The sequence below is a fragment of the Planococcus citri genome, chromosome 2, assembly GCF_950023065.1.
Source record: "Planococcus citri chromosome 2, ihPlaCitr1.1, whole genome shotgun sequence".
In the NCBI taxonomy this organism is placed as follows: Eukaryota; Metazoa; Arthropoda; class Insecta; order Hemiptera; family Pseudococcidae; genus Planococcus; species Planococcus citri.
This window is the reverse complement of record NC_088678.1, coordinates 31,538,027-31,552,278: the sequence shown is the minus strand read 5'-3', so window position 1 is coordinate 31,552,278 and position 14,252 is coordinate 31,538,027. Positions and strand designations below refer to the sequence as shown.

General features: G+C 38.4%; 1 long non-coding RNA gene across 1 annotated transcript; it reads right to left on the bottom strand.

Annotated features, from left to right (window-relative positions):
• Positions 1–9,747: 9,747 nt before the first annotated feature.
• Positions 9,748–10,712, bottom strand: LOC135835423 (uncharacterized). Its single transcript, XR_010556886.1, has 3 exons — positions 10,488–10,712; positions 10,240–10,409; positions 9,748–10,137 (listed from the first exon to the last, which is right to left on the bottom strand). It is a non-coding gene; the product is annotated as an uncharacterized LOC135835423 (long non-coding RNA).
• Between the last annotated feature and the right edge of the window lie 3,540 nt (positions 10,713–14,252).

The window sequence follows — 14,252 nt, the reverse complement described above, 5'->3', positions numbered from 1 at the left end:
GGTATAATTATTGTGCAAATTGCAATCGTAATCAGTCCATAGGAAGCTCACATTTCACATTTTTGAAAATTGTCATACAGTTTTTGCGTCAATTTTAGAGCAATTTTTAATTATTTTTGCTAGCTTGCCAATCCAACATTTTTTTCTGGTGGGTGGTTGCACTGGTTCACTGTTCTCATAGAAATGATACCCCACACTGTAATTTTGAAAACCTACGTAATACGTAACAGCTCGCTCTGATCGTACTTATCTCTGAAGTTTTGATACCGTAAAATCGAGCAACTTGGGACAGGGTGCAACTTGGGACAGTTTTTACCTATATAGTTTGAGTGGAGGTGGGACTGGTAAAATGTTAGCTAGCGCTGTGGAAAAAATTTGAACGTGTTGTGCATGGTTAAATGCCCAGGTTCTTAATGAAATCCAGGTGCCCTGATGCTACATGAGTTGATAAAAAAATATTATTCATCAGACTCCGATTTCTACAAAAAAAAATGAGGAAATAACTTTTTGTCGTCCTCAAATGTGAAACTGTCAAGTTAATTATTCACTTTACTTTCTATTAGATAATTTCTCAAGCTTCAATTTGAGACATCGCGCAATTTTCTAGGGTAATTTGTTCATGAAATTTTTAATGTTAAAGGGAGTGCTGTCTGAAAAAAAAAAAAATTTTTTTGTCCCAAGTTTTTACAATAAAAAATTTACCAGTATTTTCAACCTTTTTTTTTTTTTTAGAATTTTTTTGCTGTTACAGCTCACTTGCTCACTCGCAAAAAAAGGTTTCTACCGCATACCATACCTGGAAAAAGTTTGAAGCTGCTGTTGACCCCCCCGCCCCCCCTCAATCCGATTAAGATGTCAATCAACCTGAATTATCCGAAACTTCTAAAAACCTCGCTCAATCAAAAATTCGTACAGATTTTAAAACTTTAGTTACCTTTATAGTGGTCATAGAAAAGTTCCACAGAAAATTTAAATTGAATGCATGAATTCAAATGGAGATATTTATACTTTCCATGGAATTTTTCTAAATAAAAGTTAAAGTATTTTGACTTTTACTTGGAAAACTGAACAAAATATAAAGTTAAGAACTTTTTATCAAAGTGAATTAATCATCGGAATGTATAAGAAAAATGTTATTACATATTTTAAAAGTCTAAGTTCAAAAGTCTATACAATTTTCTGTAGAAATTGTCTATTGCCAGCTTATTTCCACTATAAAGGAAGCTTTACTTTCTCTACTTTACTTGTTAATCCAGGCCCCAGCAATGGTTTTTTTTTTCAAATGAAAATACAAATAAAATTGAAGTCAAGGAAGGCAACTTTTTATTTGCTTCATTGATCTATAATTTTGAAACTAAAACAGAAACGACTAAAAATTTCATTAGTCAGGTATTGGAAAAAAATATTGGATGCCAAAGAAATCAAATCAAGGAAATCAAATCAAGGTCGACATGCTGTGGAAAGGTCCAAAAATCGAAGATGACTAATTATCAGTTTCAAACGACCTCAGATTCCTGATACATGGTGCATCAGTAATGACCAAGTCATCAAAAAACTAATTCTTGTGAAGGAAAAGAGGAAGGTGTATTATTTCTGTGGTGATGAGGTACTTCAGAAAATTATTTTTTTTGTTAAATTTTTACCTATTGTGAGTTTTATTTATTCCTCTTAATGCAATAATGCATCAAGGAGTGTATTGCCAAAAATGCATTTTTTTGTTAAATTTTTACATATTTGTAAAATTTATTTGTTCCTTTTGATGCGTGGAGGAGTAAATTGCCAAAAATTCATTTTTTGTTCAATTTTTATCTAGGTATTTGTAAGTTTTGTGAGTTTAATTTGTTATTTTTTTGATAAATTTTTCCAAAAAAGACCAATTTCAGACCATCAATTTTTAAAAGGAATTTGGTCATTTTTCAGCGTGTGTTTTGATATGGGGAGGGGAGGGGATTGGTTTGTGATCCATTTTTTCTTCATTTAAGGTGTCCCTTGATGTTTCTTAGAGCATACAACTTGATATTCAACGTCATTTTTTTGCTTGTCCCAAGTTACAATCACTAGGGGTACAACTTGGGACAACACATTTTCAAAAAAAAATATATTAAGGGGAGGGGGTAGAATTTTTTCTAAATTTGATATTTGAAGTACAGACCGCCTTCTAACTTTTGACACTTGAATGAATAATTTCGGTCCATTATATCAAAATCCATAAGATTTCAAAGTGAAAACTGTCCCAAGTTGCTCGATTTTACGGTATTCAGATTAGAAAAATCTGTGTCCTTCAGCTTGTGTTTTTATTTACTCTAATGGACCCGCCAAAAACGATAATTGAGAAAGGGAAGTTATTTTACATGATAAGTAGGTACACTTTTATTACGTGTTAAGAATCAGATAATGTCCAGAAAGTAAGGCATGAAACGAAAAAACGTTGAGATTGAAGCCGAAGGACAATCACGCTAGTCGACATATAACACAATAATACAAGCAAAATTTAGAAAAAATAACTCCCGATTCGAATATGTACTACAACCTCGAATACATATCAACCGACGTATTACACATCGATGAGGGTCGAATCCTAATTATTGCTATTTGGGGAGGGGAGGGGGAGGGGGTCCAGGGGCAATAGTGCGGGGGATTGAATTGAGGCAAACACTAGAAAAGGGATGTGGGACACTTACTTATGCAAATGATTCCCACTTGAAAAAAATGATTTTTGTTTTTCAAAATTATGCATATCAAAACTGACCTTTTCTTGAGAACTACCCATTTATTTATAAACTACAACCAATTCCCTCAAGTTTTTTTTAGACAGTACGTCATATTCCATATGTTGTTAAAGTAGCCTAACTTCAAAAATAGTGGAAATTCAGGAGGGGGCTGAGGGCTTCGGAGGGGCTGTGTGGGTGTAGCAGAAAATCTGACGTCATATTCGTACTCGGCAGTATCGAATCGTAAGAAAACGACACCAAAATCATCAAAGTAAGTTTATTTTTAAAATATCAAAAATTGAGGTGAGGGCTGAGGGCTTCGGAGGGGCTGTGTGAGTGTTAAACAAAATCTGACGTCATATTCGTGATCAGCGGTATCGAATCATAAGAAAACGACACCCTACTCATTGATATTCATGTTTCCCAAAATTCTCATTTCACCCCACCCCCCCCCCCCAACCGGTTAAGACACATTTTTTCAACTTTTCAGCGCGGCGCACCAAAGCAAAAATTTCGAAAAAAGTACATGTTGTTTGGGGGTCAAAAATACATCCAAAAAACGTGTTTCTAAACTTGTACCTTGCAATCTTGATTCTTAATAGGCATAAAAAAATGAAAAAAACACCATTTTGAGGGGTAAATATGAGAGGAAGGGGTTGAAAATTTTTGTGGGGATACCTAATAAGGATATACATAACATACTGAAAAATTTTCAAAATCGGTTAAAATGGGGCTGAGAAAAGTGTTATTGAAGTGTCAAAAAAGGGAGGTCCCCCAAAAAGGGGAGGGGGTGTGGATCTGAAATTTTTCACGCGGAAGTTTCTCAATGGTATACACCTTCCATGCTAATATCAACTCGAACGCTTTCGGGGACCATTTCACCCCCCATAGGCGCCTATATCCTTTATGTATTTTTCAGGAAACCCCCCTTTTTTAAATGGTTGTGGTTCCACCCCCCTTGAACCTACAAGGAAAGTTGATACGTCATTAGATCGGAAATTTGACGTAGATTCTTTTATGTATTGCATATTTTTCGCTAAAATGCAATGGGGGGGGGGGGAGAAAATGGCAAAAACTGAAATTGGGGGAGGTCCCACCCCCCTTTAAGGGGGTTCCGGACCCCGTAGGGGCGGGGACTTTTAGTATGTTGTTGAGGGGACCACTGTGAACAATATCTGCAAAAGATCTGTTTGATATTCATTTTTCCTGTAAAAATTTCTTTAATGACTGGACTAAAAAATAAAAACTAAAACGTACTTGAAGAGAACGGACAAACGAACCACATCGGAGATGTTTATTTAAGCAAGAATAGTACATGACTGATTTGATATTTTTAAAACTAAGATACGCCATACGGCATGAGTAATCTAGCTAAACTAAACTAAGATAAGAATATGCTGACGACATAACAACTCTTCCCCTCTAAGAAGGCTGAAACCACTGGGGCTGTCGACGAATACGTGATGATCGACGCACTGCCGGCTGAGGCTGGATGGGCAATTCGGGCTCAGCTTGATCAGGTATAATTGGTGCAGAATCAGGCGCAGGATCATCGATCAAAATTGCAGAATTGAATTCATCCAAATTGGTTCGGCAAAGATGATTTATATGACGGCGATGAGTTTTACCGCCAGATTTAACAAGGTAAACTACATTTCCCAGTTTACCAGAAATGGATCCAACTTCCCATTTTTTAGGACCACAAAATAGGCGAAATTTAACTTTTTCACCTTCACAAAATTCTCTTTTCGACAGTTGAGAATTTTGCTCAAATTTGGAAATCGGTTTGACCGCAGAAATTACAGTTCGCATTTTTCGCCCAAACATCAATTCGAAAGGCGATTTTCCATTGGACAAAGGTGCACGGCAATATGAACGTAGGACCGCTTGAAGACGTTTGATAAAGGGACCATTTCGGGTGCATTTTAATCCCTTTTTAACGATTTGCATAAATCGTTCAGCTTGCCCATTTGACTGAGGATGATAACTCGGAGATGTCAGATGATGTATGCAATTTTGGCGAAAATATTCCCTCAGTTCTTCTGAAACAAACTGAGGCCCATTATCACTGACAGCAACCTCGGGCAAACCAAAACGTGAGAAACATTTCTCAAAACATTCGATGACTTGAGCAGAATTGGTTGACTTGACAACGAAAACTTCAGGCCATTTTGCATAGGCATCAACGATTATAAGAAGATTGGTATTTTCAATTTCTCCAAAATCGAAATGAATACGTTGCCATGGCTGTGAGGGGGGCAGCCACGGATGAGAAACACATTTTGACGGATTTTTAGCATTTTGGTCACAACTGGCACAAGATCTGACCATATCTTCGATGTCATGATCTATACCAGGCCAATACACATAACTTCAAGCAAGACTTTTACATTTCACCATACCAAGATGACCTTGGTGCAATTCGGTGAGAACACATTGACGCAGTTTTTCAGGAATGTATACTCGATCATTACGAAGAATACAGTTGTCTTGAAGTGAGTATTGAGCCAATTCAGCAGTTTTCATGTGGCAGGGCTCTTCCCCTCGTAACTGGCGAAGCAGGGTGGCAGATGATGTCTCAGCTAACGTTTCAGCTCCAATTTCAGCTGCTTTGACTGGAAGCGAATGAAATAAATTTGTGTAGCACCAAGCTGGGACATCAATTTGATTTGAATTTGCAATTTGGCAAGGAAAACGTGATGCGAAGTCAGCATTTTTATTGCCTTCACTTCGGCGATAACGAATTTTGTAATCAAACCCTTGCAAAAATAGTGCATAATGCAACAAACGAGTAGCACTCAACGATGGCTTGGCAGCATGAGCAGCAAGAATTGAAGTTAAGGGTTTGCAATCGGTGAATAAAATGAATTTTCGTCCAAAAAGGTAATTGAAAAAACGTTTAACAGCCCAGTAAATTGCAAGACTCTCACAATCAAGTTGAGAATATCAGCGCTCTGTTTCTGTTAAAGTGCGAGAAACAAAAGCAATTGGGCGCTCGCCTTTGCGAAATTGATGACTCAGCACAGCTCCAATAGCTTAAGGGGACGCATCAGTAGCCAAAATTAATGGTTTAGCAGGATCGAAGTGGCATAAAACACGTTCTGAGGCAATTTCATTTTTAATGAGCTGGAAAGCTTGCTCACATTCTTCTGACCAATCGAATTTCGCATTTTTCCGAGTCAGAGCATTTAAAGGTGCGAATTTATCACTGAAATTTGGCACAAAACAAGAATAATAACCTACTAATCCTTCAAGGGACTTCAATTTGGTGACGTTCGTAGGTCATTTGGCATTCAAAATTAGATCAATTTTTTCAGTGGTCTTATGGATTCCATTTTTATCCACAACAAAACCCAAAAATTTCAAGTGATCTGTCAAAAAATCGCATTTTGATTTATTCAAACGTAAATTATTTTCTCTGCATATTTCGAAAAATTTACGCATTCGGGCCAAATGCTCAGCAGCAGTTTTTGACGAAATTTTTCCATCATCAAAAAACCATTTACACCATTTTAAACCTTTGAAAATACTTTCAATAAAACGTTGCCATTTGGCAGGGGCGCATTGCAAACCATAATTCAAACTTGTAACGTAAAAAAGACCTTTCGGAGTATTGACAGTCAATAATTTGGAACATGCCTCGGAAACACCAAGAAGCATGTAGGCTTCTCTTCTTTAATATCGAACTTTGAAAAATGCACACAGTTCGCAAAATCTTGAAGTATTTCCTCTTCTATATTTGGTATAGGATACTCTTCAGGTATTATGGCTTTATTTATCGTTACACTGTAATCGCCAACTAATCTAATCTTACCATTAGATTTGATAACTGGTACAATCGGCGTTGCCCACTCGGATGACTCAGCAGGCACGTATATACCGGCGGCAACTAGGCGATCAATTTCTTTATCAACTGCCTCGCGGAGAGCAAAAGGAACAGTACGTGCGCGACAGAAGACTGGAGTTGCGTCAGCTTTCAATTTAAAGTCAGCACAATAATTCGGCACGTTGGTTATGTTATCAGAGAACAACTCCAAGAACTCTGATACTAATTTGTCAATTTCGCTTTTTAAATTTAAATTCACAGAAACGCTTATCTTGTTTGTTTCTATGAACTCACGAATACCAATATTCATAGGCAGAAGCCAATCGCGACCGATAACGGAGTCATAATTGCCTTGAACGACGCGCAATACTTGGCGATATGATTTCCCTTTGAAGTTAACATGCACTGGAATATATCCACGAATACGCACTATACCACAATCATAAGTTTTTAAAACGAATTTGCAAGGTCGCAATTTTTCACTAAGATTGAGCTCACGAAATGTTTTCTCTGAAATTAGGGTGAAACCAGAACCGCAATCTGCCTCGAATTTGACAGCTTTTCCCTCAACTTGCACATCGATGAAAATTTTGGGAGGGGTGGATCATCTCCATCAGCAATTGTAGGTAAATTTTCTTCACCAAGCTGCCCAATATCAACTACGTTACATGATTTATTTTCAGCCACAGGTTTTTGAATTTCTAATAATTCTTTCCTACTTTTTCCGCAAACAGTGTTGAGATGACCAACCTTTTGGCAGGAACTGCAAACAGCATTTTTATGACGACAATCCGGAGCTTTGTGGTTTTTCTTCCCACAACGGTAGCAGATAACGACCATATTTGGAGTAGAATTTGATTTCGACGAATTGGCATGACGCATGAGAAGCACCAGGATTTGTAGAATTCGAATTGGAATTTGAAGCATAATTCTTTGAACCATTCGACTTTTTCTTCTGGAAGTGTTTTTTATTAACTCGTTCATTGACTCGATTTACGGAAGATGATTCTGAGGCTTTGACATTTGGTGCATTAAAATGGTCAACGCCTTTGGTAGCTTGTTCAGAAGCAACAGCTTTTGCAACGACATCTTTCAAGGCCAATTTTGGAGTAGCAAAGCAATATTTTTGTAAAGTTCCGTCATTGGTACCACCAATAATTTGAGCTTTCAATTCTTCATCAAGACGCGTTTGATCGGCAAAATTGCAGTCTCGAGATAATTCTTTCAATGAAGCATAAAACGAGTTGAAAGACTCACCATCTTTTTGCTTTCTGTGGCGAAAAATATGACGTGCAACGTCCTCCAAAGGTGCAGGATGATAATGATCGGTAAGCAATTTCGTCAATTTATCATAATCCAAGTCCTTTGGATTTTCGGGAGCTGCTAAGCGTCGGGCAAGGGCAAAAATTTCGGCACCAGCACTCGCAATGAAGAATTTTGGCTTTTGAAGATCAGTAATTCCTAGGCAATCGATGTAGCAGTTGAAACGATCGAGGTAAGGTGCACCGGGGCAAGTCAGAATGATTTTTCGCAATTTCAACTTTGACCAGCTATTACTCCCCTTCTAATGAACCAATATGGATAAAATTTATTATGTAGGTTCCCATAAGGGTTCTTAACCTGTGGTAAAAATTTGAGCGGGATTGACACAGTAGCTTTCGCTCAGTGGAATAAAATATAAACTGTCCTGACTTACCCCAATTGGGGGAAGTCAGAACAGGCTAAACTTTGCAGAGGCATAGATCACAAACTGAGCGTCCTAGAAAAATTGCATAGAAACAAAATTGTAGAGAATTTAATTCTCTTTGAGATCACTCTCATCAGATTTTCACTAGGACGCACGGTTCGTCCGCTATATGCGAAAAACTAAGAAATAGAAAGTCTGTATTTTAGACCAAATTCAAAATAAGTTCAAAACAACAACAAAATACAATTGAACCAAAGACATCTAAAATGAAACTGAATCACGAAAATTTTTATGCCGTGATGAAGTAAGGGTAGTACCCTTAAGTCACCTTTAGTGGCACGTTGCCAGATATAAACCTCTAGGCTCTAGAGCAAGTTTTCTAACTTACCCCGAATTCCAACTTCCCCCAGTGCACCTTAACTTGCAAAATCCTCAACCCCAGCATTGAACTCGGAAAAAAGAGCAGGAAAACCGTTTGCAGCCATAACTTCTTTTGCACGTTTTTTCTTTTTAGTCATTTATCATCACGAACGAATAAAAAATAATGCGCAAAATCGCGAAAATTTGTACATTATTTTGGGATACACGCACTTGAGGATCCCATCCTCGTCGCCACTAAAACGTACTTGAAGAGAACGGACAAACGAACCACATCGGAGATGTTTATTTAAGCAAGAATAGTACATGACTGATTTGATATTTTTAAAACTAAGATACGCCATACGGCATGAGTAATCTAGCTAAACTAAACTAAGATAAGAATATGCTGACGACATAACAAAAACATTTTTGGCCACCCAAGCTTTTATGATGAAAAATTGTCAAGGGTGGTCCCCTGAATAATCCCTGAGAATTACCACCCCACAGACCCCTTGCTAATTTTTTTATGGGGGGGGTTGAACCCCCCCAAAATGGGTTTTTTGAAGTTTTATCCTCGGGGGTTGACTTTACGTAAAAAATAGCTTTATTTTTGAGTTCTACGTCAAATTCCCGATCTAGTGACATATCAACTGTCCTTCTACCTCCAAGGGGGGTGGGACTAGAAGCATTCAAAAAAGGGGGGTTTCCTGAAAAATACATAAAGGTTATAGGTGCCTAAGAGGGGTGAAATGGGCCCCGAGAGTGTTCGGGTTGATACTGGCATGGAAGGTAGGTACCATTGAGAAACTACCGCGTGAAAAATTTCAGATCCACACCACCTCCCCTTTTTGGGTAACCCCCCTTTTCTGAAATTTCAATATCACTTTTCTCAGCCCCATTTTAACCGATTTTGAAAATTTTTCAGGATGTAATGTATATCCTCAGTAAGTATCCCCACAAAAATTTTCAGCACGTAAAGTCAACCCCCGAGGATAAAACTTCAAAAAACCCATTTTGGGGGGGTTCAACCCCCCCATAAAAAAATTAGCAAGGGGTCTGTGGGGTGGTAATTCTCAGGGATTATTCAGGGGACCACCCTTGACAATTTTTCATCATAAAAGCTTGGGTGGCCAAAAATGTTTTTATTTTTGAAATATGTTGCTAATTTGCCTCCATTAGGTATATGTAGTTGTTAAAAAAAAAAAAAACAAATGAAATATTGAGTTGAAATTTTTGCTTCGCAAGTCCTATGAAAATTTAGGAAAAGGAAAGTGAAAACATTTTTCAGGTAGCAGAATTTTGTATGAATTTTTCATCAACTTGGCGTGTGGTCAATGGTCATCTTTGAACTTGAAATTTAGCTTTGGAGATCAATATTGTTAGGTATCGCAATTTCCCAACTCCAAATTTCACAACATTACATAATGTACATTTAAGTGTTCTGTTAAACTTCTCGTTTGAAAATTTCCAAAATCTATTCGTCTTCGTCGAGTCACTCTGGGCTCCCTGGTAAGTATGTTGAAGGACCAGTCGAAACTGTCGAATCGCATAATCTGTTCGAGGAATGAGATAAAAACACGTCGGATTATTGGAAAACGTATCAAGATATAGGTCTAATTGAAGACGGAAGTATTTCAATGGAGGTATTTTAGTACCTGAGAGAAATTAGGAACGCTGGCTGTTTTCCTCATCGCAGCACTTTGGTAATCAGCGGCGTTATTATTGTTGCCTCGAGCTAGTAATCGTTCTTTGACGGCGACACTTTGTCGAAGTTTATCCAATGTCAGAATACTTTCAACAGCACTGACACTTTTGGTGTATTTTTCTACGATAAAGGAATAACGTTAGTTAATCAATGAGCTTTCAAGACGTGAAATGGAAGTGAGCAGAAGACTAAATGTACCGATATAAGTTTCGCCGTCATCCAACGATGTATTTTCTCCGGGAGCTGTGATCTGTGCCAGTGATTCTCTCTCTTCTAATTCTTCGCTGGCCTGCAAAAAATACAGAAATAACTAGTTTCAGGTTAGAATTTGAATCAAAATCATCGCAACTAAAGAGGGAAATATTACCTTAGGAACATTTTGACCCATGCGACATTTGACCCACGGTATAATGTCAGTGTTGCAATGCAATATGCCATGGAGAAAATTCTTTTTGAAATATTAATAATACAGTCAAATAGGAATTTCACCTGGAATAAATTGGGGGGGAAATTTTTTTTGCACCAAAATGCTCAGGATGGTGTCCTAAATGACATACTAAAACCCACCCTAAATCCGCCTGGAGCTTCTCCCCCCAGACCCACATTTGTGCCCCCCAGCACCGTTTTTCGCGATTTTCTCGCGAGCAGTTGATTTTACGTCGAAAATAATTTTATTTTTGTGTTCTACGTCAAATTTCCGATCTAGTGATGTATCAATTGTCCTTCTACCCCCAAGGGGGCGGGGCTGGAACCATTCAAAAAAGGGGGGTTTCCTGAAAAATACATAAAGGCTATAGGCGCCTAAGAGGGGTGAAATGGTCCCCGAAAGTGTTCGAGTTGATATCAGCATGGAAGGTGAGTACGATGGAGGAACTTGCGCGTGGGAAATTTCAGATTCACATCCCCTCCCCTTTTTGGTGACCCCCCTTTTCTGAAATTTCAATAACACTTTTCTCAGTCCCATTTTAACTGATTTTGAAAATTTTTCTGGGAGTTATGTATATCCTTAGTAGGTACTCCCACAAAAATTTTCAACCCCCTCCCCTCATATTTACATTTACCCCTCAAAACGGCGTTTTTTTTCATTTTTTTATGCCTATTAACAATCAAGATTGCGAGGTACAATTTTAAAAACACGTTTTTTGGATGTATTTTTGACCCCCAAAAATCATGTAGTTCTTTCAAAATTTTTGCTTTGGTGCGCCGTGCTGAAAAGTTGAAAAAATGTGTCTTAGGGGGGTGGGGGCGATTTTGAAATTTTGAGAAACATGAATATCAATGAGTAGGGTGTCGTTTTCTTATGATTCGATACCGCTGAGCACGAATTTGACGTCAGATTTTGTTTTACACCTACACAGCCCCTCCGGACCCCTCAGTCTCACCCCTCAATTTTTAAGATTTTTAAAATAAATTTACTTTGATGATTTTCGTGTAGTTTTCTTACGATTTGATACTGCTGAGCACGAATATGACGTCAGATTTTCTGCTACACTCGCACATTCAACTGCCTCCATTGGATGCAAGGGCTGACCAATTAACCCCCCCCCCCCCCAGTAGCAGAAAAATATGAGCTAATTTGACTGGACTATAATAACAATTTGTGTTGTTTGAATCATTTAGCGGCAACTTCAACGACACCGGTACTTGTCATGTTGTATTGTAGTAAAGAGCTACTTAAAATTTTTCTAGTGGAGCCACAAATTTCTGAATTCTGGAGCGGAGGCACTCACAAAAAAATCTCCGGAGCCGGAGCCGGAGCTGGAGGCGAATTGCCTTCAATAAAAAATAAAACTAAAAAGGATGAGGAAGCACAACAATAAGTAAATTAAATGTTGTGCTTCATTGGCAGTTCTCTATTTATATAGGTACTTAGTATTTTCATATCTCTCTTGTAATAATATGAAACTCTCTTACCCAAATTTGGGTATTTAAATGTGTTTGTGCCGGGGAGGGGGGGGGGGTATTCAAATCTTGAAGTCTCGAGTCTTGTTTGAAATCTATCTTCATATCAGAAAATGTACGTTTTTGTAGGCGGTGCTGGTTACGATCCTGTGACCCAAATAGGTGCCCGACCCACTTGAAACCCCTCGAGGACGTCTTTATGGGAGGAGGGGTTCAATTAAAAAATTATTGCCAGTGAGGTATATCAAAAATCAAAGTACAGGCCCACCTGAAATCAATTTTCTCGAAAAATTGAAGAAAAATTTTAAATATCAGTAGACGGCCTCCAGATCACCCAAAAAGACGCTCATTTTTTTACGGATGCTCGGACCATTCAGGCACCAAAAGGTGGGGCTGTACCCAAAATTTGGATTTTGAGGCACAAAAAATTTCGCCGGGGGCTGAAAAAAATTAGGATGTCATTTCAGTCTTCTCTCTTCACTACCTCTTTGCCAAATTTGAGCCGCATCAGACAATTTTTTCAAAATTTGTAATTTTTCAACTTGGCCAAAAAGTTATTTAGATTTCTGATCTGAGACAGTGAGACTGAGAGAATAACGCACATATGGACAACGTCAACACCTCATGAAAATGGTAGGAAAAGAAAAGATAACAAACAAAAATAAAACAAAAAAAAGTAACTATTTTCAAATAGGTAAATATTTTGTTCTTCAATACAAGTGAAAAAAAGTAACAAAACAATTTTTCTGGTTCGTATCATATTATGAAATTACAATGCGGTATGGTATATGCCTATGTGTAAAGAGAATTATTCGAAATTGCTTTTTGTATTTGGAGCCAAAAACATCAATACCCTGGAACAGAATGCCAGAACTGCCATCACCCAACTCACTATTATGCTGAGTAAGCTTGGTTTAAGCCTAAATGCTGCAAAAACCCAGGTGATGGTATGTACTAGGAAGCACCACACTGAGCCCATAATAACAGTAAATGGTCAGCTAGTCACTACCTCTAGGGAAATCAAATACCTTGGAGTGATAATTGATCAAAAACTCACCTTTATACCACACTTCACTAACATACACAAGAAATCTCAACTGTCACTCAACATTATAAATAGATTGTTTGGACGCACCTATGGCTATGGTTATGAAGCAAGGAAAATCATGGCGCAGGGGCTGATCAACTCACTCTGGTATTATGGGTCAGCAATCACGCTGCCAGCCCTGAAGTACACATGCGTTCTAGAAAAAATCCGTAAAACTCAGAGAGCAACAAACCTGAAGATTATCTCAGCTTATCGGACAGTGTCTGATACTGCAGCCTCTGTTATTGCTGGGATGCTCCCACTTGACCTGGCAATAGCAAAAATGGCCCTTAGAAGAGCTGCTGACATAGGGTATCGCACTCAAGCTCCAAACCTAGACACAGGACCCATTACCTTACTGCACAAAGATTCCAATAGGACCAAGAATGCCTACATAATGCAAAACAGATCATTCTCAAGGCGTCAGCTGGATAATGAACTCACCTCAATGGCATACCAGATGTGGCAGAGCCGCTGGGATCTGGCTACAACTGGAAGAGTCACTTATGAATGGATTCCTGATATAGCTGAGAGAATGGAAGGTAGCTGCGCACATCTCAAACCAAGCTTCTTCCTAACCCAGGCCCTCACAGGCCATGGTTTCTTCGCCGATTACTTGAAGAGATTCAAGATAATAAGGAGTAACCTCTGTGTATGCGGTAATCTACAAAGTCCACAACACCTCATCACTGAATGTACAAATACCCAAATTGCTGAGATCAGGGAACGGTACCCAGTAGAAATGCTTGATGTCACTCCCACCAACTTACAAAATCTGAATCAACTCATCAAAGAACTCTTTCACATCCGGGACTCCATTAAAGTTATAGCTGACAAATCTACCACAGATACTGAGGGAACGTCAGATGTGGATGATCCATCACCTTTAACCACACTATATAGTCTCCAAGAACTACCTCCTACTACCAGTATCACCAGCACACCAATACCAATGCACCTGCAGTCACCATCAC